General features: G+C 36.6%; 1 protein-coding gene and 1 pseudogene across 1 annotated transcript in view; one reads left to right on the forward strand and one right to left on the reverse strand.

Annotated features, from left to right (window-relative positions):
* Nucleotides 1–23536, forward strand: part of PDE3A (phosphodiesterase 3A) — a 315011-nt gene that overhangs the window by 79546 nt on the left and 211929 nt on the right. The gene's annotated exons all lie outside the window — the stretch shown is intronic.
* On the reverse strand, nucleotides 193–825 carry LOC107126654 (ubiquitin-conjugating enzyme E2 L3 pseudogene; annotated as a pseudogene).

Genomic DNA, 23536 nt, shown 5'->3' on the forward strand with positions numbered 1-23536 from the left:
AACATCTTAAATTTTTAATTCTTTATTTACAGGTTGCCTAGAACACTTTTGATTAAGAAAACTGTAGAAAGTAACTGCCAACGCAGTAGGCGGTGGCACGTGTCAGTTTCCACAGAATCCTGCTATGTGGGGTGTCTGAATGCACTGCACGGGGTCTCTGCTCACACTTACTGGAACCAATCATGGCAGATTTTAGTCCACCGGTGGCTTTTCCCCATATTTCTCTGTAAACTTCCGCATTCTTACAGAAATTTTTACAGTCCTTAGAGTATTATTCAGCTTGGTCAGCTCGAAGTGGATGCTTAGGCTGGGGGTCATTCACCAGTGTTATGAAGAACTGGATTACTCGGTCAGTTTTAGTTGCTGGCTTCCAGTTTTCAGCACTAATTACTGACAGACAGACCTGCCCCTTTTAGTGGACGTTTGGGTGACAGATCTTTAAGTGTGATCTTCAGTGGTTTGAATCGGTACTCTGCTGTAATGTTGATTTCGATTCTGAAGGCCCCCTTATATGGAGGGTTGTCAGGAACAATAAGCTCTTGCCAAGTCAATAAATTAGCTCCATCCACCTGGAAGTTATGGAAGTTTTTCATTCCACATTTGCGTATTTCTTCAAGCTCCTTCATCAGCCTTCTGCTGGCTGCCATCTTGGATTTGGTGCTGCTCCTTTCCCAGAATGCATCGCAGCCCAACATTGCTGTTTATTATGCTTTATTTTGTTGAGCTTGATGCTTTGCATTAGTTTGTTTACTTATTCAATAATTATATATTGAGTGCTTACTAGAGTTGTCTAGTTTCCCAAAATTGTGAGGTTTATGCTAAACACTGGGGACACAGCAGTGAATGAGACCTAGTCCCTGTCATCCAGGGGCCAATAGGTCACAGGTGTGAATTAGCCCTTTCCCCTGACTTTTGGGATTCTAATTTCAAAGAGGTTGTAAAGGAGACAGTGCCATATTCTTGAACCTTTTAGCCAATTAGGTAAAAATAAATTTTCACATATTTCTGTTGAGCCCACTGGACACCAATATACTTTAATAATTGTATTTAAAATAGAAAACTCCTTCAGTTTGAAGCTGTCTTTTATTTGAGAAAAGTGAAAAACAGATTCGTGGAATATTATAAAAGATGAACAAGTTTGATACCTGAAATAGACAATGCTCCTTTATATGTTATTTTAACATTTGAGAGAATGCTATCCAAATGCAGAATTGGCTAAAGGTGTTAGAAGGAGTCGTTTAAGTTGTCTTAAACCAAGAGTCACCTAGAATTTGGCTGCACCCTGGTATATCAAATATGCTGTATGAGAATGTGCTTATAATTTGATGAGTAATGTGTTTTTATAACAAATGAAGATGCATGTCAGAATGTTGAGCTTGTCAGGTCTCAGTAGGTATTCAAAGAATATGGTAAGAGCAAATGGGTGCCAAACAAAAATTGAGTTTACTTGGATACACAAGAACTCTTCCTTCTGACTTGGTCTGAGAACTTGTTGAAGGCAAGAAACAGTTTCTAACTTCAGCTGAGTGAAAGTGAAAAAGATCAGTTACCTGCAGAAAGTTGCTTGCAGTCAGTTTTACAAAGCTCACTGTTTAAATCTAGTAGTTACCTTTTAATCCCTTCAGATATATCAGCAAAAATTCTAGTATTTGGAAATATGCCTTGATCACTTACAAAAGGCTGTGGAAGACAGAAGTCATAGTAAGTGTCAGGTATTTAAGAATCTGGTTCAAACTTCCAAACAAAGAATGTTTCTTTGTTTCAGACCTTCAGAATGTTTTAGACCTCAGTGTATTAACAGTTTTCCTAACTATTCAGTTATTCAGTGGTCTTTTACTTTTTATGTTTATTTTTCTCGAGGTGTAGTCTTGCTCTGTCTCCCAGGCTGGAGTGCAGCGGTGCCATCTCAGCTCACTGCAACCTTTGCCTCCCGGATTCAAGCGAATCACCTGCCTCAGCCTCCCAAGTAGATGGGATTACAGGTGTGCGCCACCACGCCCGGCTAATGTTTGTATTTTTAGTAGAGACAGGCTTTCTCCATGTTGGCCAGGCTGGTTTCAAACTCCTGGCCTCAAGTGATCTGCCCACCTTGGCCTTCCAGGTCGCAAGTAATCTGCTTGCCTCAGCCTCCCAAAGCGCTGGGATTACAGGAATGAGCAAGTACACCCAGCCTCATTCACTTACGGTTTTTAATTTTTTTGTGGGGGAAAGGACCAGTGACCATTTTTTTTTTTTTTGAGATGGAGTCTGGCTCTGTTGCCCAGGCTGGAGTGCAGTGGCGTGATCTCGGCTCACTGCAAGCTCCGCCTCCAGGGTTCATGCCATTCTCCTGCCTCAGCCTCCCGAGTAGCTGGGACTACAGGCACCTGCCATTGCGCCTGGCTAATTGTTTTTTGTATTTTTAGTAGAGACAAGGTTTCACCATGTTAGCCAGGATGGTCTCGATCTCCTGACCTCATGATCCGCCCATCTCAGCCTCCCAAAGTGCTAGGATTACAGGTGTGAGCCACCGTGCCCGCCCCAGTAACCTTTTTGAATATGAGAAGGATCCCAAAGCAAAAGGTGATTTATTTCCTTTCCTTTAATTCTGCCACATTACATGGCACCCTAGCATCTAAAAGAATCTTCTCACGTGTGAGATGAATGTGTTGGACTTCTTTTGAAAAGAGTCAGATTTTATATTCATTTAGAAATATCCATGCCTATAACGTGGTTGCAGTTGTACTTGACACACTGTTGTTTATTTAACTGTGTTTCACCCTTTATTTAACTGTGTTTCACCCTTTCATCTTAAGCTCACACTTAACCGCATTTCTCTTTGTTGCATAGTTTAACCCTGACTCTCTGGCTCTTCATCTGATCTGTCTGCCTTGCTTTTGTATCTGAACAATATGTCTCATCACCTGACCAAAATGCTCTGCCCCGATAGGTCTCAGCTTAGATGTTACTGCTTGGAATGCTTCCCTGAACAATGCTTTCCATATTCTCAAAGGGAGTACTTAATCCCAGTAAAATATTAGTGCTCCTGAATTATGGCATTCCTCTGCATGCATCAGACTAGTTCTCATAGTGGTCCATTTAGTCTAACTTGTGCAGATACAAGATTAGTCTCTTTCTTGTTCATTGTTCTTAGTGCCTTATTTAGCACATGGAACGTATCAATGATGCCTAATGAGTGTAACTGAAACAAAATAATTTTTTTAGAATTTGGAAGTCATTTGTCTTAATGTGTATTTCTCTCCCTTTTCTGGTCATCAGCATTAGAACTATTGAAGTCATCTTCAATATCTCTCTCATCCATTTATTAAATCATTCACCAAGTTTTGACAGTTTTCCTTTGCAATGTGTCTCTAAATGGTCATCCTCTTCTCCTTTCTCAGATTAGGATTCTTGTTTTCTTTACTCATTGGTAAAACAAGTTTGGGAAATGCTAGTTAAGCAGTTGATGGTTTAGTTACCGCAGGACTTGACAAAACCTCGAATGAAAGAACATTGTAAATTTTTACAGAAGGAATGCAGGATAGAACATTTGCTATATTTGTTTGATCAGAGAAGCTTTTTTCCATCTCAGGGAATCTTATGTGGTTAATGATCTGCAAAACCCACCTGGGAGAATATGCTGGTAGAATTGTGCAATAGTCACCCTCTCATCATGGGCTGTGGATCATTTGACTTTAGCTTAATGATAGACATCAGCTATAGACAGCAAACACATGGAAGGGAAGCATGCCAGCCTCATGACACTGAATGGCTGCTGACCCTCGCACTCTTTTGGTAGCTCAGACCATGTTGATTAGCTGAAGGGGCCCCAAGTAGGGAATTATTCACCTGATTCGCCCGCTAAAGACACTGCTAATTATTCTTGCAGTATTTCCTCGATGCTGTCTTGATAAGATTTAAAGAGTTTTTTTAGCCTCTGCTTTTAGGCACCTTCAGAAAGAATGCCATCGTATTCCGATCTAATGCCTGCCTACCAGTGTTTTGAATCTGTAGGTGCAAGGGATTTAAAAGCCAACCACAGTGAAGTTGAGTTTTTATTTCCGAGATTTGTGATTGACTGGTTTTGGATGACAAACTTGATAATGTATTTTTTTTTTTTTTTTTTTTGAGACTGAGTCCCACTGTGTCACCCAGGCCGGAGTGCAATGGCACCGTCTCAGCTCACTGCAACCTCCGCCTCCCAGGTTCAAGCAGTTCGCTTGCCTCAGCCTCCCAAGTAGCTGGGATTATAGGTGACCACCACCACACCTGGCTAATTTTTTTTGTATTTTTAGTAGAGACAGCATTTCACCATGTTGGCCAGGCTGGTCTCGAACTCCTGACCTCAGGTGATCTGCCCGCCTTGGCCTCCCAAAGTGCTGGAATTACAGGCATGAGGCACTGTGCCTGGCCAACATTTGATAATGTAGAAGTCATTTGCTGAGGTATCGGTATGTAGGTGGCAAAAACAATGGAAAGAGAGAACCATGATTTGTCAAGAGTATCTAAGAACTAAGTAAAATAGAAAGTTCAATTTTTGGTTAAAGAAGTCAGAGAGGAAAAGCCTGTAAAATGTTAGATACTTTTTGTCATTGTTTTGAATATAAGTAGGCATCATGTTCGGGAAATCATGTTGTTGACACATTGATAATCCCATTAGATTTTTCCAGATGCTCTGAGTCCTCCTTCCTCAGCTCTGTTTCTCTTACATCTCAGATTCGATCTATCTGAAAATCTTATTCCACCTGACTTCCAAATATCTAGAGTGTCACTATTTAACTATCTACACAGTCACCATCATCTGTTGCTGAAATTATCTGTTGCCTGCTTCCACTCTTGCCTCCTTACAGTTTACTCATCACACAGCAGCAAAACTAATCCTTTGAAAGGTGAATCAGACCATGCCATTTCTCTGCAATCTTGCAATTGCACCAACTCTCATTCAGAAGAAAATTTGACATTCTTCACCCAGGCAATGAGCTCAGCCATCATCTGTCTCCCTGTGATATCTTTGACCTTATGTTGTACACTTTCCTCATTTACTCACTCTAGGCACATCAGCTTCTGGCTCTTGCTTGAAGCTGTTAAGCATATCTTTACCTTGGATTTTTTTGTGCTTGCTGTTTCCTCTGCCAGGAATGTACTTTTTTCTAACGTACACATATATTATTTTTTCACTTCCTTGCCTGTGCTCCAGTTTTCCTCATGAATAGTCTTCACCATATCACTTTATTTAAAACAATTCATTCACACTTCCCCTCACCACTCTATCTTTACCTAACTGTATTTTTCTGCATTGTTTGTATTACCAGCTGACATGTTATTTTCTTATATGCTGCCTTCTTTAACTAGAATGTAAGCTCAATAAGAGGAGGGCTTTGTTTGTTTGTTTGTTTATTTATTTATTAACTTTTAAGTTCAGGGGTACATGTGCAGGTTTGTTATGTAAGTAAACTCAGGTCATGGGGGTTTGTTGTACAGATTATTTGGGCACTCAGGTATTGAGCCTGGTACCCATTATTTATTTTTCCCGGTCCTCTCCTTCCTCCCACCCTCTAGCCTTCAATAGACCCCAATGTGTGTTGTTCCCCTCTATGTGTCCATGTGTTCTCATCATTTAGCTCCCACTTATAAGTGAGAACATGTAGTATTTGATTTTCTGTTCCTGTGTTAGTTTGCTAAGGATAATAACCTCCAGCTCCATCCATTTTCTTGCACAGGACATGATTTCATTTTTGTATGACTGCATAATACTCCATGGTGTATATGTACCTCATTTTCTTTATCCAGTCTACCATTGATGGGCATTTAGGTTGATTCCATGTCTTTGCTGTTGTAAATAGTGCTGCAATAACCATACATGTGCATGTGTCTTTATGACAGGACAATTTATATTCCTTTGTGTATATACCCAGTAATTGAATGTGTGGGTTGAATGGTAGTTCTGTTTTTAGCTCTTTGTGGAATAGACACACTACTTTCTACAGTGGCTGAACTAATTTATACTCCCACCAACAGTGTATAAGTGTTTCTTTTTCTCCACAGCCTCACCAGCATCTGTTACTTTTTGACTTTTTAATAATGGTCATTCTGATTAGTGTGAGATGGTATCTTATATTGTGGTTTTGATTTGCATTTCTCTAATGATCAGTCATGTTGAGTTTTTTTCATATGCTTGTTGGCCGCATGTATGTCTTCTTTTGAAAGTGTTTATTCATGTCCTGTGTGCACTTTTTAATGGAGTTGTTTGCTTTTTTCTTGTGAATTTAGGTTCCTTGCAGATGCCAGATATCAGACCTTTGTCAGATGCATAGTTTGCAAAAATGTTCTCCTGTTCTGTAGATTGTCTGTTTACTCTGTTGATAGTTTCTTTTGCTGTGCAGAGCTCTTTAGTTTAATTAGATTTCATTGGCTTTATCTTACTTATTGCTAAAGAATAGTGCTTGTAGCAGGATTCTGGCATGTAGTAGGCATGCACCAGATGCTTGCCAAATAAATTAAGATGAAAGAATGTGTGAGCAAGCCCTCTTGTTTGTTATGGAATTCAGTATTTACTAGGAAATGGTAGGCTGCTTTTCAGTAAATCCCTGACATGTCTCTGTGTTTATTCTAAAATTGGTAAGCTTTCCAACTATAAACAAACAGATAAAAACCATGTTAATTGTTCCTCTCCTATTTCTCTCCTTTTCTTTTGTAGCATGATGCCAGGTGAGTATTTAAAAACATTGAAAAGATTGGGAAAGGTCTAAGAGGTGGAAAGTAGAATAATCCATTCAGATAGCGCCTCTTGGGTCTCCCTGAACAGATTTTAGGTACTGTTACTGTGTGACGTATCTAAAGCTTTCCTGCATCAAAGCATTGCTCGCTGGAACATTCGTCTCAATGTAACACACTTAATGATAAATTGGCATTTGACCACAATAGATAGTATTTTTCCTTAATAAAATAAATACATGAGAAAAAATATTTAAATGTATGAACTGACTGAAAATGAACTGTCCATTTAAATATTTATATCCAGGACATGTCAACAACCTATAGGTTCCCTCATGAAGGGATCAGCTCCTTAGCAGCACTCCTTCAATGAGCAGAGAGAGTATCTATTTTAGAACCTTTAGAGAGAATTGGAGGCATTTACTATGTTTTGCTTTAAATGAGTTTGCTGAGTGACAGGAAAAAGTCAGATAGCTTAAGTTTGCTAAAACACAGAAGCAGGTAGAATTTTAAAACGCTGAATTTTGTAATATGTTCCCTGGGGGTTAGTTTGCTTGTGTAATATATCATACCACCAAAGAGATATTTTACAAACAAATTTGGGGAGAATTTAATAAAACAAGTATTAGCGTTTCACATTCAAACTATAAAGTTGACTTCTTAGGAAATTATATGCCCAAATATTGAGGGAAACATGTATCTCTCTGCACTGCAGCATGAACCAAGCCCCATATGACCTAAATCTATAGCTCCAAAGCAAAACTAACTTATAAACAGACCAGAGTTCCAGCGATTAAAAACATGACCAGCTCTGTACAGTACTCTAGCTAAATTAATGCTGTAATAAAGAATTATTACCAAAAAATTTGCTGGAAATACAATTATGTTTATGTGTGTCCATGGGTAGAGTTGCCAAACATTGCATGGGGGTGCAACTAGTAATTTGGTTATTTCAGTTTATTAGAAGTTTAATAATCCTTTATAGCTCCCTTTTATCTTTACAGAATAGCACTTAATGACTGGTAAAAAGAATTAAAGCTATGGACTTGCCCACAGGAATCAAGCAAAGGGGTTATGCTTTTGGATGAGTTTGCCAGCTGGGAACCATACTGAGAATAACTATTCTCTCTCAGACTAAGCATGGAGATGCTTTCTCAAGTAGCCTTAGCTTTTGCTTTCTCTTCCCTTGGTTGAGTTATACCAAAGCCTCCTTCCAGGAAATCCCCTTAATCCTTTTTTATACAGTCAAATCAATCACTTCTTTATCAGAAATGCACCTATGTCCAACAAAAAACAAAAACCACATAAAACAAACAAAACCTGACAATTCACACAGCGAGAAAATTTCAAGCAAAATCTAAGCAAGGACATTGAGTGGCAAAGGAATTCCTTTCTAATATGGAATACACTACAGAAAAAGTATTCTATTTCCTAATTCTGAGCAGGGAAATTTTTCTGTTTATTTTATTATTATTATTCTATTCTAAATTTTCTATTTTTTTCATTAATTTTGCTTTTAATATTAACGTTGCTCTACTGAGATCTTAAATTTATATGAGTAGCTTAGATTTTTCTAGGGCTCCCAATAGTATTATACTTGTAGTATTTCACTTATGGATAAAACGAGGCGTATATGAAGTAAAATTTATGCATATACATGCATATAACACATAAAAATATTTGCATATATGCACAACTTAATTCCTGTGTTTTATTTTTCATTATACAAAATATTTTAACTATAATTCTATATATACACGTTGTATATATAAATTATTATATAATATTATCTCAGTGGTTGATTCAGAATAGAATACAGATTTCCTTAAGTTTCAATGCAATTAGATAGAAAAGGATATAATGTCTGTATTCAAAGTAAGGGTTAATCTACTTTTGGTAGGTTAAAAGTAGAACATTTTCTTATCTGAGTTATTATATCTGTTAAAAAATAACTTGTAACATAATTAAATGTGTCATAGTTGGTTTATTACAATGCTGTAAAAAATTTTTTTAAGAAGAACTCCTGAACTATGCCCTGATTAAATTAATTAACATGTCACATAGATTGCCATTTAGAAAGGTTATTTCCCTAAAATTGCTGCATTTTGAGCCTATCTTCTCAGTAAGTTTTCACAATGTTATTTTTTTATATAGTTAGATATGATTATTTTGGTGATTCCTTTAGATATTAACTTTACTAATTGACAGATATGATCATTTACCTTTTTTTTCCAAAAATATTTCCAGATTTTTTTCTTCTTGATTTCAGAAATTTGAATTATTTTATATACTAGTGAATTTTCATCATGTTGTACATGTTCATCTTCACATAGCTGTATTTATTGTTTATAAAACACTTAGTTGTCCTGCTTATTGCAAAAGTACAAAGAGCAGTGCTTGGTGCCTTTGTAGCTTTGTCTCAGGATTGTTAATATGTTTCCTGGAAGTTCTACTATTGATTGACGCATATATGCCTCTGCAGTTCCCATTTCTATCTGATGTAGTGTTGAGTTTGTTGCCACTATTTCCTTGTTTTTTCAAGAATAGTCCTTTTACTTATCCTGAGTTTTATCGAGGTATATAAATATTAAGCTTTCCAAAAGAAACAATTCTGGGATGAATATGTAATGTTAGACAAATCTTTTTGTATAGGTTCAAGAGAGTGCTGGGTTACAGTTTAGAAATAGCATCTGGTCAGTAGTTCTCTCCCACCTTCTTACTAATGTGCCCTTAGAAACACAGGAAAAGATGTATGCAGAAAACTGTGGAGACAGTCAACCTACTGCCTGTCTGGGAGGAGTTTTCACTACTATAAGCAAATAAAACTGGAAAGAATGCCATTCTTGTCTTCCTATCTACTGTCAGACAAGTAGAGCAAAAGAAAGCCCCCCAGGGAAAGCCCCTCAGTTTTGCTCTACTTGTCTGGTGGATAAGAAGACAAGCTGTCCTTCCTAAGAGTCAGAAACGTAAGATTCAGAAACATAGAGCTACTCCAGTGAAAAGCAAAGCCAGACATTAGGATACTGTCCATCTTCTGCGTGGATATAGCCTTTGAGGCCATCAGACCATTGTCTACACGATATTATATAGTCATGAACATGGTGTTTACTGTGGCTCACGGAATGATTGAAACATGCTGATGGTAAAACCTTAAGAGGGCAAAAAATTTGAATTTATACAAAAAGAATATGTAAGATATAAAAATATGTAAAGAAAAGTGCCTAGATACAAGGATGATGGAAATATGTCAGATGTTAACAGTGCTTTCTTATCAGATGGGGAAATTATGGATGACTTTTCTTCCCTAAATTAGTGTTTCTTTGTGCTTCTGAAAATGTGTACCATATCCTTCTGTTATTTATAATTTTGTACATTGAGTGTGAATCAAGTTACTGTTTAAACAAAAGGAAAGAATGGGTGGAAAATATAAGACATTTATATTTTTAGTAATATCTTTTAATATCTGTAATTTCATGTAAAATTTTCAGCCATCCCGGAGGTAGACTTCTATTAATATTTTACAATTATGACTAGGATGGTTGTGAAATCTTTCCAACTCCAAACCCCCTGGTCCTTCTACTATGCCTTGTTACAAACAGAAAATCATCCTTATGCAAAGCCTCAAAGGCAGAAAATATATAAAATAAGTATAAGTTTGTTGTGTGTATAAAGTAAAAATTTTAAAGACATTCTTGAGGTTACTGGCATAATTTCTGTCTTTTTAAATTTACATATACCTTTTAATGTGTTTGTTACTAGTAATACATGAAGAAAAAATAATGTATAATTTGACCATCAAGAGATTGTTTTACATTGTAGAGCATGTTCTTCATATTTTAGTGTGTGTACATTCATACATATACATTCAAAGGTTTCATAGCATTTATCTGCAATGTATACTTCAAAAATTTTCAATTTAATACCATTAATGATAGGAAGATAAGATACTTTTGAGTTATACTAGTTTTATTGTGTATCAGTAGTGCCCACTCAAAATCAGAACCTACTGTAATATAAGCAGTAAGATATTGAATGAAAAGAATCAATTACAGTGATAACAGAAGGACTGGAGGTGCAAAAGAGAGAAAGGGCTGTTATCTAAATATCAGAAGGCTGTTACCACCCAAGGCTGGAGGCCATGAAATCGCGTTTGATACTGAGTTGCAGGAGAGACTGGTGCTTCTGCTGTGATCTTAAAACAGCATTGTGCCATTGTGGCATAGCAGTCTTCTAGGAGCCAATACTACTACTGTCTGTGAAACTATCAGGCTGGATACCATAGTCACCTACAGTGGTTGTCAGTAGCCCTCTGCTGCTGTTGACTCAGCAGAAAAAAATACCCTATACTTCTTCCACCTTCAGATCTCTAATCAATGCCTCCCATTGGCAGGACCTGATGAGAAGCCAGCTGGCTAATGATTGTGAAAAATGAGGTTTACTGAGTCTTCCTGACTCCTGTGAATCAGAAAGATGGCGATGGAGTTGATGGCCAATAAAGAGTTTGCACACATTTATTCATTAATTCATTTTAGTAATTTTCTTCTTTCTTACTGCTTGTTTTATAACCTGCGAGTAAATAATCCACAATAATGGCAATTCATTGGCTGAAGGCATACACTGTAATTTATTAAAGGCAAAAATATTGTTAGGAAATGAATAATTGGAGAAATAGCATGGTATCAAGAAAGATATGTGCTTTTCTGAAGCATCTCATACATAGTTTATAAGAAGAATGCAATGCGAAAAAGTAAAATCAGATAAATCTTTAAGCTTTTGGAATAATCTGAAAGTTGTATATGGTAATGGCATGGTAGAATTCACATAACTGATTAGTTAGAACAAAGGCAATACTACTTTTTCATGATGGAAAGTAAACGTAATAGTCTTCTCAAGATTATTAGCAATTTTTCCTTAAAATGTTTGCATCTGAAAAGATAGCTTCAGCGTGATTATTTTAAAGCCTGTGTTTAAGTAGGGAAGTGGGACTTGGCGATCTCAGAGGAGTTCTGTAGCCTCCATGCCCCTGCTCCCCCCTTTCCATGGCTCACTACTGCCATTCACATAAGCAAACACTACCTTCCCTCAGTCATTCAGATCACGGATGAATGCCATTCTGTGTTTAGCTTAACCACCATCATTCTTGATAAAATATAACTTTTTACTTGAGTAATGCATACCTAGCATAATAGGCTACAGTATTTCTTGAAATGTAGAGTCCGTATCAGTGGTGATATAAAAGATTGTTTTACATGCAACCAGATATGCTGGTAGATAATATTAAGTGTTTACTAAATTATTTGCTTTTCATTTCTACTCTGATGTTACTGATTGAGATAAGGGGAGCAGATCTCACCTTGGAGCTAGGATGCTTTCATGTCCCTCCAGCCCTCACTGATTATCTTTGTAACAGAGAGCAGGCCTCAGGCTAGATATTTGTCAGAAATAAGAGGGTCTTGTGAGAATTGAAAAAGATGGCATTGTCTTTCCTTGACTTTAGTTTTATGGCCACTTTGTTGTTATATAAAGTATTACTGAGTTTCCATTTAAGTAGTGACATAAAGTTTTAACAAATAAATCCAATTGGAAACAAAATTTTACTGATAGAAGAAGACTAAGCATACAATATTATGGGTGGCTGGTCCATAACATGATAGAATCACCAAGGTAATTGCTATGTGAATAATTGAAATTTTGGAAGCAGTAATATATGTAGCACATTTGCTTCTATCTTTTTCTTCTTTAATTTTACATAAAGATATAAAACAGAACTATAGGCTTATCTAGAAAAGCTAGATAAAGATAATCATTCATCTACGTCTTTCTCTAGGTAATGTATGTATTAAGCTTTGGGCCCAACCCAGTAACTGAAAGGGATGATGGTGATGATGATTATTGATTATTGTTTTCTTAAAAACCTTGATTCCTATTAAAATACTCTTATAGCAAATTGTAATGAATTTTTCCCAGTTGGTTTACCAAGTGCATAAGAAACAGATATCAGTAAAAATGTCAATGTACACATTTATAATACCTATCTTTTCCCCAAAATGGCTTATTATTATCTATCTGCAATGTATCAGAATATAAATAGTATTAGACGATTTTAAATATATCAGTTAGAATGGGAATGAAAGGAGTACTGAAGGAAGGAAAAGAGATGAAGTGACAAAGCACTTTTTTTTGGCCACCTCCCTGCTGCATGTGTCTACTTTGGGTGCTACTTAGATGTAGACAGAGTTGGCACCACCAAACAGGGTTATTACTAATCTTGGATCTCACATATAACTTTTAATTTTAGATTGAAAATATAAGAAAAGTGTTCTTATCATTGACAAGTAATTAACCCAAGAATTTCCAAATCGATTTTGAATATCAGGAAGATTAAAAATTGAACTACTAGAGGCCAGGCGTGGTGGCTCATGCCTGTAATCCCAGCACTTTGGGAGGCTAAGATGGGCAGATCACTTGAGGTCAGGAGTTCGAGACCAGCCTGACCAACATGGCAAAACCGCGCCTCTACTAAAAATAGGAAAATCAGCTGGGCCTGGTGGCACGCACCTGTAGTCCCAGCTTTTCAGAAGACCGAGGCGGGAGAATCACTTGAACCTGGGAGGCAGAGGTTTCAGTGAGCTGAGATTGTGACACTGTACTCCAGTCAGGGCCATGAGCAAGACTCCACCAAACAAACAAACAAACAAAATCAAACTACTTTTTGGTTGTTTGTGAAGATTAGGGTCAGTAATAGACCCCTTTTAATAATTGTATTTTTCTCCTCAGAGTTGCCATATAGATCATTCTATATCTATATGGCATATTTTGTTTTGTTTGCTCTATTTTAAATTTTAGTTTGATTTTTTTGGATTTTAAAAAATGTCAATGTCTAAAGTTTTCTTTTATTCTTCATTTACTCTAAACATTTACTTCAGGCTTTCATGCAATTTGGCATTCATTTAGTTAAAAACCTCTTGTAAAATATCAACATACTTTAAGAAAGTAAAATCTATATTTTTTTTGAGTCAGCATCTCACTCTGTCATCTAAACTGGGGTGCAGTGGCAGGATCATGGCTCACTGTAGCCTTGACCTTCTAGGTTCAAGGGATCCTCCTACTTCAGCCTCCTGAGTATGCCACCATGCCAGGCTAATTTTTAATGTTTTTTGTAGAGATGAGGTCTCCTTATGTCACCTAGACTCGTCTCAAACTCCTGGCCTCAAGCAATCCTTTTGTCTTGGTCCCCCAAAGTGCTGGGATTACAGGCATGAGCCACTTCACCTGGGAAATCTATACTCTTGTTTATGCCCATGATAAATTATCTCAGTTATAGTACATCATCTGTGTCTATCTAAGGAGAGGAATGAGAAGAGTAGCTATTGCCACGAATGAGACTTTTTGAGAATAAACATGAAAATAACTTACAGATATTTTAAGTTCCAGGTATCAAAATTGTTACAGTATGAAAAGCAATAGACTAGGAGTCAGAAGACTTTTAAGTCATCAGTGACAGAGCTGGAGATAAATATGTGATGTCTGTAAATCTCCATTTCTTTATAAAATGGAAATAATTATCTTTTCCTTTTCTACCTCACTGCGTTTTTTGCAATATTAAGTATATAGCTAAGTAATTTGTATGTATTTTTAAAACCCTACGTAATTATGTTATACTTGTTATTTGTTGCTCAAATCTTAATGCTATATACCTAATATCTAAGCATCTTGTGATTTATTCCGAGATGAAGAATCATCTAAGCCTATGGTAAACATATCAAAAGGTATTATTTTGCTTATATCATAGAAAACAGTTTCTAGATCTACAAGGATGTATAGTTGGAAGTGGAAAATATATTTTCTGAAAGACTAGTGAATCTGCTCTTGTTGTTTTCATACTTCTTTCAGTACTCTCCCAATATATTTTTAAATATTACATTTTCTACTTACAAAAGTAGTATGTACCTGCCGAGGAAAATGCAGAAAAACATCAAGAAGGGGACAAAACCTACTTAATTGCACTTCCCAGGCTGGGGAACTGTTTATAGTTTGGCGTAGTTCCTTTGTTTTGTGTCTGTGTGTTTGTGTGTGTGTGTATTATACATGTGTGTTTAATTCTTGTTTTAGACTTTTTTATTTTACAAAATGAAGACCATACGGTATAAAGAATGTGTACACCCTTTATAGCTGGATTTTTCACTTAATTTATTTCTTTATCTGAAAAGCAGAACCATTAATATTCGTTACCAGTTAGTTTAGGTTGTTAATGATAATATTTACTAATGATACTGTTAGGCTCACAGTTAATTTTATGTTGCAATCATTATTCTGCACTTGCCACTAGATGGCTCTGTTCTCAGAGTGACTATTTTTCCAGAAGAAAAAGTGCCCTGTATCGTTGAAATGATGGGAAATTTTATTGCCCTTATTAACATTATATGGAATGCACACAAATAAAATTGCATAATAATTCAACAGAGTATGCCTGTGATAATTTAAATGGTATTTCAATAGATTCACAAATTTAATATATCTCCTTCAAAATGAGGGTTATATTTAACTTAGAGAGCAATATATTCACTTAACAAGGTTCACTGCCACTCAGTAAATCAATATTGGAATTATTTTTTCATCTCTTGCGTTTTATATCTATAACTTTGATGTTGAGTACATTATTTTTTCCCTTTACTTGACTGATTTTTATCATAATTATCTTTTCTGTACTTCAGTATGATGACTGCTATTCTGTAGGCCCGAGAAATATACTATATATAAGTAAGATTTTTTTCTGGATGGCTATGATGGTAAGATGTTTTACCATGAACTGAATCATGATTACTCTCAAAGCCAGTCTGGTTTTGGGTTGGTCCTAAGCCCATACTAAATTCTATGGCCAGGATTGTACACTATGCAAATTTTCATTCTCCTTGAAGACTGAGTGCAGGACTATAATTGCTGATGTGGGACTGAATAAAATGAGACCTATGGATACAGACATTAGTCTCTCATGTGCAAAGAAGATGTGTTCTTTGTTTATACAAAGCTTTCTAGACGTAGCCAACTAGTTACCATCAAGTCATATTTTCTAGAGAGAAAAACAGATATTTTAGGATAAACATTCTTACCACATGATGAACTGATAAAATATCACACTCTATTTATACCCCTAGCAAATCTCAGTATTATGAATTAAGAAGCAGTTACATATGAGAATATGAAATTCTAAAAATGAAATTAGAAGTTTAGCCATTGTGCATAACTTCCTGTGTTTTAAGGTTCATGATACCCCATTTTTATTTTCAATTTTTAAAAAATGTGTAGTTATATATAGTTCATTAAATTCCAGGTCTAAGTTCATCAAATCTTCCTTTCTGAAGATAAAAGTCGATGAAATTGAAGGTTGCTTAACAGTTTCTTCTCTTTAATAGCAAGTCATTGTTTTCATTTTTGCAGAATATGTATTCCAAGAACAGAGTAGCCCTTATATTGGTTCATATTACATTGTTGGATTACACACGCCCACAGCTCTGATAGTAAAACTTTCTACCAACTCCCCAAGCTAAGTACTTATGTGTTTTAGAATGTTAATTCTCTAGGTACGTTTAAAAAATGTATTTATTTTATTTTATTTATTTGTTTATTTTTTTGAGACAGTCTCACTTTGTCACCCAGGCTGGAGTGCTGTGGTGCGATCTTGGCTCACTGCAACCTTTGCCTGCCAGGTTCAAGCAATTCTCCTGCCTCAGCCTCCCGAGTAGTGGGACTACAGGCGCACGCCACTGTGCCCAGCTAATTTCTTGTATGTTTAGTAGAGATGGGGTTTCACCATGCTGGCCAGGCTGATCTTGAACTCCTGACCCTGTGATCCGCCCGCCTCAGCCTCCCAAAGTGCTGGGATTACAGGCAGGAGCCACCGCACCCAGCTGGTACTTTTATTTTAAAAATTTAAAATGGTAGCCTGTCCTAAATAAAATAGGAAATATAGAAGTTGAAAGTCCTGGAGATGGATGAAATAGGGAAAGAAGATAGGACAAACAGTTCCTACTTCTTAGAACTTGAGAGACTATATCTCAAAGAATATTCCAGAACAGGGAAGTGTTATAAATATAATACCAACTTGTGCCAAAAATATTACTCATATTAGATCTCTCTTTTGGGGATTTTGGATCAATAAGAAACCGTGTTTCAATGGAAGTGGTGCAGAGCCCGTTGCCTAGTGTGAAGAGCCAGTGAACTAAGTCAGCAGGTTAAAACCTGACCCCCTGGCCCATTTATTTTTCTCTCTTTGGACTCTTGAAAAGCATGTTCCCTAGAGATCTATCCAAATAGTCACTGGAGTCCTGAGGCCCCACCCTTTGTCCAGTACACTGAACTGTGTTATGCAACAGGGAAATTGTTCCCATTCCAATTCCTGACAGCCAGACTCTTGGAAGACAAGCAAAGAAACAGGATGCGCCTATGGAGCACAAACACTTAGCACTGGCAGCTACGATCTGTGAACGAAACTATTTTTTATATAAGCAAGTAATTTTTTAAAAAAAATCCAAATATTATGAAGCATATAAACAAAGGTTCTAATAATTAAGAGTTCTTGCTGAATGCAAAGCAACAATTCTCCTGTGTTTCAATGAGGTGAGGAAGTGAATGAAATAAACAGATGCCATTCAGTGGACCATCTAACAGGGTGCGCTGACTTGTATTTAAGTGATTATAATGTGATATAATGAATGGTCATGAGTAATACTTCGAATGTGAATGCTTTATTAAAAATTTTCAGTGTACTTTTAAAGAAATTATTTAAGAGTTAAATTATCACTAGTGTATTATTTTTAAATGTCTCATATAAAAGGCAATTTTTTCTCTATGTGTTTCTGGCTCTGTTTTTCAGTAGTTACTTTTCTAGAAAAATCTAATGTGAATGTAAAAATCACTTAATCTATTAAAAAGTATGACTATATAATTGTGGCTTTGTGTGTGATAGATGAAGTTTGAATTTTAGGATAAGTGTTTTATTTTCTTTCTTCTTAGCCATCACCGCCTGTCCCAGTTATTAAAGGTACCTGTCTTTTCCCCTCATCAATTTTTTGTTTGAAAGATAAATGAGATCTTAAGCGTATGCTTCTCATTTTATAGTTATGAGTGCAAAAAATAAATTGCCATTTGAACTCCAGAGTTGAATTCAAAATTTTCAGAAATAAGCACATACTTCATTTGTTTTTTGCGACTTCTTTGTTTTTCTCCTTGTTGGGTGGGTAGCCTTTGTTATATATGCCTTCCAAAGCTCTTCTCCTGATTGTTGAACTACTTATATGTGTTTAATAGGTACACTCATTTTTTTCTATGTAATTGGAAGTGAAAGGAGGCTGATGTTAAACACGAATTCTTAGCTATTGGTTGTTTTCATCTTTTAAACTTTTCTGATTTGAGGAAAGGTAGACTTGGTTAAAATGATAGATGATAAGTATGTGAAATGTCTGAATGAGATCCTTTAAGGAAGAAAATAAAAGGAATAATGATGATGCTTTTTTTTTGGTTTGTATATCTAGGAATCTTTATTTCCGAAATGATTTATATTAATAAAGATAGTGTAGGAATGGCTTTCTATATTCCTGCCTAGTATTCTTTCTATTAATTCATAGTCTAGATGTTTTCACATGAAAAGGTTTATAAAAATGAATTTATTATGCGTGCTTATATAAAGGAGGATTTTAAAAATATTTTATTCTTATATGTGATACACTATTAAAAACATTGAAATATATATATCTGCAGTTATCTTTTACTAAATTTTGAACTTCTTACACATTTTAAAGATATCTACTTTATTCTGAATATTTGAGGTATTTAGACAGTAAAGAGTTGGTCAATGGGCCGGGCGCGGTGGCTCCCGCCTGTAACCCCAGCACTTTGGGAGGCTGACGTGGGTGAATCATGAGGTCAAGAAATCAAGACCATCCTGGCCAACATGGTGAAACCCCATCTCTACTAAAAATACAAAAATTAGCTGGGCATGGTGCCAAGCACCTGTAATCCCAGCTACTCGGGAGACTGAGGTAGGAGAATCACTTGAACCCGGGAGGTGGAGGTTGTAGTGAGCTGAGATTGGGCCACTGCACTCCAGCCTGGTGACAGAGCGAGACTCCTTCTCAAAAAAAAAAAAAAAAAAAAAAAAAAAAGAGTTGCTCAATGGATACGAACATTTCTTGAAACACTTACAAAATTAATAGCACATTTTCTTTTTGTAGCCAGCTTTGTGATTTTGTCCCTTATGTTTAAACAAATTAAATAGCATTGTTTAGGTTTTAAAATAGCAACATTATTGTATTAGGATTGATTTCGATACATAAATTCATTACTGGCATTTATTTTTCCATTTGCAATTGATTTCTGAGTCTTCCCTTTCATACCCTGAGCTGTCTCAGAATCATGCTTGCTTTCTTTTTAATAACATTTTGCATGTTATACATTTTACATTTGTATGCGTTGCTTATTACCATTAATCTTTTGTCTTAAAATTAGAATGACCAATGATTATGGTCTGTACTGGCCTGTGGTCTTGAGCAAGTTATTTAACCTCTCTGAAACTCATTCTGTAATCTGTGAAATTGGCCCAAGAATGTGGGATCTATAAGACTGATTGTAAACATTAAATGAAATGATAAGGATACATGTCTGGCATGACATTAGAAATGTAGTAAATTGTTGCTAATCATGGCTATATAAACATGCCAGAGGTGATTCAAATTACACTGACAGCAAGGGCTGCCTGGTCTTTCAGGTTACACTGTCCTTCCCCTTCTGTACACAGCTTCTCTGTAGTTCCCTTCTATACACAGCTTCAAACATGCCAGACCTAAGAGAATTATTTCACTGTTGTTATTTTGACTTTTAACCTAACTTCTGTTGAGAGAAATTAAAAACAAGTACTTAAAAATTGTTTGTTCACTGGATGTTAGTGGATTGGGAAGGACTGTAATTGGGTTTTGTAGGACTTCTCTACACAAAGGATGGAAGAGCCACTAAGCATCCTCTCAAAGTTTCAAACATATTTTCTGGCAGGAGTTACTTTGTTAAATAATTCTAGAGGAGAGCTTACTAAGTAGCTTATTTTGCAAACTGTGAGGCTGCCACTCAGTCACTAAGTGTATCATTAATGTGGTCTAATTATCTGAGTCCTCACAATTCCACGCTGAACTGGGAGGAGAAGTCCAAAGCCTTGAAGCCCACTGCCTCTTCTCTACATTTCAGAACCCAGTGATAATATGCTTGAGAATTATTAAATATCAGGTATAAGGAGTCAGAGATGCTGAACAGAAATCACATGATTACCATTATTATTTTTTATGTTTTTTGCAGATTTTGAGACATATTTGTTCATGTTTAGCCCTTAAATACCCCTAAGCCATTCTTTAACACGGAATGACTGATATTTTTCAAATTGTCCTAGCCACCGTAATAATGAATACCCTTCTAGTTACTTGGGTGAAACGTCCAAGATCCATTTTTGCCTGCCTTCTGAACTTCATTCCTTACTTTTGTTATGTTGTAATATGCTGCCAGTTTCATGTCTGTCAACTCCTCCCTATGGTCACAGTCGTAGTACATCTAGTCATTCTCCACTCAGATGGTTGTCATGGTCCCTAAGGGTCTTCTCTTTCTAGCCTCCCATTCTCTAATGAGTCTTTCAAATTGCCTTCACACTCACTTTCCTAAAATACACACATCTGCAGTGTACTTATTCGGCATAGAAACTGGCTACTCTGAATTTAATACATTAACTCAAATCCTATGTTGTCGATAATAATTATTTAGGAATTGTTTCAGTTTAAAAACACCAGAATCTCCCTTCTAATAAACATGGGTGCCTTTGTATGTTTTTAAAACACGTTGCGTACTGAATAATGTCTAGAGTAACATAATAAATTTTTAGGTACAACATGTATTTGATGACATTTGAGAGGAAATATTATGTTGGAGGAATAGGGACATAGTAAGTTATCTAGGAAATAAAAACAGTAAATTATTTAACACAGCCTAACAGTGCTATAACTGTAAATAACACTTTAGTTCTGAAGTTAAAGGTCAGTGTTCAGAATGAAGGCAGACAAAATAGATATTCCCATGGCAGAACTGTTCTTTATGGGCTTTCAGGAAACTCTAAATGACATTCTCTGCCAATAATGACTTTGGGAAATTGCATCTCCTTGTTTTCTGAATTTATTAATACTTCTATCTCCAAGTCTTCTTGGAAATCATATTTTAGTCTTTTTTTTTCTGTTGTTTTCTATCCCTGCCACATGTGTTAGCAAAACTCGGATTGTTTTCTCTTACCTAACACTAATCATTCAGTATCCTCCATTATTTTAATTGTTAGGGTAATTTTTGTTTTTAGTATACCAGAACTTTGTCTTAAGAAAGAAATAGTTGTGTTGATGGACTTGATGGCACAAAACAGGAGTTTTTAAAGTGGGAATGGTAAATAGTTTTTATCTTGAATGTTGTTCTGACTTGAGGGATACTGTATTAAGAAGGACTGAGGCTCTGAGTTCAGTGGGAAAGAGGGAAGTAACAATTCGTGATGTCTGAGTGGGACATCTACTTGTAAAGGGGGTTGTGTCCCAGGGTTTCAAGTATGAACACTGTAATGAGAGGTTTGAACCTAGAACCATCTGATTACAAAGCTTACATCCTTAAATAGCTAATCTGGATTACCCCTCATAAAAATTTGCAAATGGTCAGGAAAGGGTGTTATAATTTACGATACTTTTCCACTTGAAGTATTTTAGACAGGACTAGGGAACAATTTAAGGGTGTGACTGTGGAGGTGGTAGAGATGAGATTTATCTCTTTGCTTCTTAAATAATAATCTTGGAATTATGAATCTGTATGCATGAGTCTTGAATAGGCATCAGAATCTTTCTAACACTTTCACAGTGCAATGCTGTGGGCTGAATTGTGTCCTTTCCCCCCCAACCCAAATTGATATGTTGAAGTTGTAATCTTTTATGTGATGGCATTTGGTGAAGGGGCCTTTGGCAGGCAGTTAGGTTTAGATGAGGTCGAGAGAGTAGGCCCTCATAATGGGATTAGTGTGTTTATAAGAAGAGGCACCAGAGAGCTTGAACTCTCTTTCCATGTCCTCACACGTGAGGACACAGTGAGAAGGTGTCTGTCTGTAATCTAAGGAGCAAGCTCTCATTAGACACCATCCATGCTGCCACCTAGATCTCGGATTTCAAGTCTCCAGAACTGTGAGGCAATACATTTCTGTGTTTTAAGCCACCCAGTCTATAATATTTTGTTATTACAGCTTGAGCTGACATGTCCATTCCCAGGTTTTACCCTGGAGATTGATTCAACAGTTCTGGAGACCAGCCTAGCATTTGAACTCTTCAAAATCTCCATACGATTTTGTAATGTACTCTTAGGGTAGAGTGCAACCGAATTTTTAATGTGTCTACAAGTGGTTTTCAGCCTTTTCTGCACATTAAAATCTCTGGAGCTTTTAACTCTGATTGATGGAAAGGCTCCATCCATGATCAGTTAAATCCGGGGTAAGGTCAGGTGCTGGTGGTTTTTTTTTTTTTTTTTTTTTTGAGACGGAGTCTCGCTCTGTCGCCCAGGCTGGAGCGCAGTGGCGCGATCTCGGCTCACTGCAAGCTCCGCCTCCCGGGTTCCCGCCATTCTCCTGCCTCAGCCTCCCGAGTAGCTGGGACTACAGGCGCCCACAACCGCGCCCGGCTAGTTTTTTTGTATTTTTAGTAGAGACGGGGTTTCACCATGTTAGCCAGGATGGTCTCGATCTCCTGACCTCGTGATCCGCCCGCCTCGGCCTCCCAAAGTGCTGGGATTACAGGCGTGAGCCACCGCACCCGGCCGGTGCTGGTGTTTTTTAAAGATCTCCCCAGGTGAGTCTAACATGTAGCCAAGCAAAAGGAAGAACCAGTGGCTTGAATTTATTCCTTTTCCTCTGTGGTTCTGCTTCATAAATCCTAGTTTCTAGAAATACAGAGTCCGGTCATACTCTCTCTTCCCCTCTGGGTTCCCCTTACATCTCAGAATGCCATTGCTATTATTTTCTGAACAGCAAATCCGTAGTTTCAAAAACCATCTTTTTTCTGTTGCCTCAAGTTATCCAGTACTTTAAATCTCAGAATGAGGACTGAAAAAGTAAGAAAGTAAATTGATTTTCTAGGATTTTTGGATTCTGAGCAAATTGGTGTTATTTATTTAAAACTCCACATTTCAAAGATGTAATGGGTTTTAGATTTTATACCAAAACAATATTTGATATATGATGCCTTTTTAAAGGTTATCTTTCTGATTTTTTTCCAAAATATATTTATTGAATACTTTTTTGTAATCCCTTCCAGCTACTGCATTGGCACTCAGGATATAAATGAAATGGTAACATTTAGAATATTTTTTACCAGCATAGCCTTGACGTGATTGGTCAGAAAGGATATTGATTGTAAACAGCCCTGTGGTCATCCTGGTGCATTTTGGTTCTGAATTTAATACCAAAAGAGGCAGATACATCCCCACCCTCTTAAGGCTTATAGTTCCTTGTAGAGTCTTGTATTTGAATGTATGTTGACATGACCTAGATCATTTTTGGATACTACCCTAGAGAATCTAATACAGTGGATCAGAGTTGGGGCTCAGTAATCTGCATTTTCAACGTGTTTCCTAGGAGACTGGATAAAGACAACCAGGAAGGGATTACTCAGTTGTTCCATAAAGCAATTCCCATTGTCTTCAATAAACTCTAGCCAACTCCATGCATTTTCCTTTTATTTCTTTCAGGGTGTTTTCTGTGGAAAATCTCTACTGCCTGATAGTTGGCATCCTGGCAGTT

Source organism: Macaca fascicularis, chromosome 11, assembly GCF_037993035.2.
Source record: "Macaca fascicularis isolate 582-1 chromosome 11, T2T-MFA8v1.1".
Taxonomy (NCBI): domain Eukaryota; kingdom Metazoa; phylum Chordata; class Mammalia; order Primates; family Cercopithecidae; genus Macaca; species Macaca fascicularis.